The sequence below is a fragment of the Crocodylus porosus genome, unplaced genomic scaffold (assembly GCF_001723895.1).
Source record: "Crocodylus porosus isolate Cpor-Errol unplaced genomic scaffold, CroPor_comp1, whole genome shotgun sequence".
NCBI classification, from domain to species: domain Eukaryota; kingdom Metazoa; phylum Chordata; order Crocodylia; family Crocodylidae; genus Crocodylus; species Crocodylus porosus.
The window spans coordinates 30495766-30498946 of record NW_017728951.1 but is presented as its reverse complement, the minus strand read 5'-3'; the positions used below and the strand labels follow the sequence as shown (position 1 = coordinate 30498946).

At 40.4% G+C, this 3181-nt stretch overlaps 1 protein-coding gene across 2 annotated transcripts in view; it reads left to right on the top strand.

Annotated features, from left to right (window-relative positions):
- Window positions 1-3181, top strand: part of LOC109324080 (protein FRA10AC1) — a 50949-nt gene that overhangs the window by 10660 nt on the left and 37108 nt on the right. The gene's annotated exons all lie outside the window — the stretch shown is intronic.

The window sequence follows — 3181 nt, the reverse complement described above, 5'->3', positions numbered from 1 at the left end:
CCCCCCATGCTACCTGGATGAGCCACGGCTCCGTAGCACACCCTGTCCTGCCCTGGCTGGGCAGAGCCTGCCCCAGCCCCAGCCCCCCTCTCTACCTCAGTGCAGGGGGGGTTGATCTGCCCCCCAGTGCCCCTTCCTTCTCCCCTCCCCTTCCACCACAATAGACTTACCAGCTGGACACAGCTGTATCGGAAATTGGATCGATATCAGCCAATATGCCTCCTTTTAAAAATTGGCCATCAGTATTGGCCCCTAAAATCTGTATCAGTGCAACCCTAATGTTTTATTCTTTAGTGGCATCGGGAACACTTTTTATTATGTCAGTGCAATGGCTGTTTACATTATTGGGGAGCCAGTCTCTCTGAGTATACACTGTTTTCATTTAATAATTGTCTCTTGAGGCTGTTCACTATGGTCAGACTCAAAGATTAAGTATGCCTATCCCTAATGCACATACAGTATACATGAAAAACAACGAACTCTTGAAAACAGAGCTGTCAATACTTTTCTATCTGGTCTAGTGAATTTAAGTTAAAAATAACGCCACCTATTTTACCCAGCTTTGAAACCTGCAGTCAAATTAATTTTTATTCTGTTGGGACTGAGCATCTGTTCTCAGAATAGTTAAGGAAAGTCCAGTTTGGCAAACTATACTGAGGATTACATTAAGTAATTTGCAGAACCTGAATTCTGAAATGTGGACAACAGGGCTAGTACTGACTTTTTACTAGTGCTACTAATATAATTAGGGGTCTACTGAAGTCGAGGCGGCTGCTGGCTGATTTCACGGGCAGACTGCGGACCTGGTAGCCATTATCGCAGGCAGAGTATATAAGGCCCCCACCATTCCCCTGACTAGCTATGGGGCCCCTGTGGCCCTGCTGCTCACTGCTGATTGGTTGCAAGGACTGTCATATGGCCACACTATTCCTCACTGGCTGGTGGTGAGGGGCAGGGCCATATGATGGACAACCTTACAGTCAGCAGCAAGAGATGGCAGGGGGGTGGCAGCCATCTTACCATGCCAGCAGCTCCCTTTTATCCTCCTCTGACAGGCTGTGTGGCTGAACCGCAGTGGCCACAAGGACTGTTGGCTTCCCAGAGGGAGCAAACATTTTATTTTGGTGAGGTTTTTTAGGAAGCTTGCCAAAAGTGTGAGGCATAGCTGAAATGGTATTTTCTGCAAAAATGGCAAAATTGCGATTTTTTTTTTTGGTAGGTTCCTAAATATAACTAAATATGCTCGGTTTTCACTGTGGACAATGACTGTCTTGAAAAGGGAAATTTGAATGTAGTTTAGCCAAAAGTGTGTTTAAAAAAAAATAGATCTACAGCTCATCTCTGGATTCTTTAACTTGAGAAGTTATTCTTTACTTCCATTATGTATTTCCCTATAATGTAACTATTTGTTGCTGTAGAATGGCTGCATAGAAATACAGAATGACTGTGTTTCAGTTGTGGGTAAGCAAAAAGGTCAAATTTGGCCTGAACAGTACGTCTACCACCCATTTTTGTGACGAGTAGTGTGATCCCAAGAAACTTTTGGACAGATCATTAGCACAGAAACATTTGTTTGCTCTGAAGTACCTTCTTATATTATTGTATAAGAGTCTTTGATTTGATTTCTGTTTTAATTTCTTAAGGAACAATTTTTAGGTTGAGACATTAGGACTTCAACCATTTTGATATGGTAATTCTGCCAATTTTTACTTGGGAAGTAACGCAAATTAGAATGTGAGATTTAACTGCTTGGAATGGTCTCAGTCATCTCTTTCTCTTATAAATCAAACTGAAACAAAGGTAACATTCATTAACTTCATATGGTAGAGATGTCCTAAGTTGAAATCTCTTGAACTTTTTTAAGTTGTCTTGTCCTATATTATTTAGGTTGTAAGTTCTTTGGGGTGGGGGTTTTGCCATATGTTTAAGTGTTGTGTTAGTTGACAAGGCTCTATGTGTTGCACACCTTGCTGGGGTCATCTGACTGCAGCAGTCTTTCCTGCCTGAGCAGGGGGGCTGGAGCTGATGGTCTCTGAGGTCCCATCCAGCCCCTAACTTCTATGAATCTGTTTTGTAACAATATGATGTCCTGGCTGAAGGCTAGTTGCTGCATTGACCAAGAGATAATAAAGTCCTAGAAGAGAGGGCTATGCTAGATAACATAGTGAAGAGCTCTTCCAAAGGAATTAACACTGCTGTTGTGTCCTTACATTATTTTTCTTGTACCTTTTCCATACATTGTCACATGTCTATGGTAATCACTTAGTAACACTAATAGCAAAGGCTGATTTTTTAAAAAGCTTGTAGCAGAATTGATTCTCCCTATACTTTCTTTTGCTTTCTTAGAGCATGGTATAGTTAGCCTGATTTTGGTTTATTTCTACTTTTTTTTTTTCTTGCTTTTGCTTTTTCCTTTCTGTTTTTAGGAGTAAGTCATTTATCTATGGCAGTGGTTCTCAACTTTTTTTGGACTTGAGGTACACCCCCCGCCCCCCCACTGGATACCTCTCCATAACTTTTGTGAATTGAGTGGCAGCCAATTTCAAAAACTAATTTATACATTTATAGTGCTTACCTCCTTACACAGAGGCTGGGCAGTAGGGGTAGAGGATTGTCCAGGCAAGGACAAGCCTGAACTTGGCTGGTCTGCTTGGCTTATCTGCTTGTTGCCTCACACTGCAGGATCTAGCACCCTGGTTGAGAATTACTGAACTAGGGTGATAGAAGTGGAGAACAGTGAGAGAAAAAAGTAAGGTTCCATGAAATTAATCAGTATTAGTTTTGTCATGTTAAATATAATTTCCTTGTAAAATAAAAGCTCTTCACTGTATCCTTAAACATAGGTCTGTCATTTTTTAAAAGAAACAAGCTGAGGTTGAGTTAATATTTGGAACCTTCCAACAGAAAATACAATGTGTTGCCCATAACATCCTTTTACTGTAAGAGAAGGCAGTATATTGATAGAAATAAGTTCTTAGTGAACTTGATTCAATGCATTGCTTGAGACATAACAAAAGAAAATTTATTACCCAAGTCCCAACATCCATAAATATCACCTAAGTAAATTTTATGTACTTTTAAATATCCATTGTTATACTGTTGTTTTAAGTTCATCTGTGGCGATGTATTTGTCCCCATGCCTTTTGTTTTGCTTCTTGCTTTATTTTATAAAATATGTTTC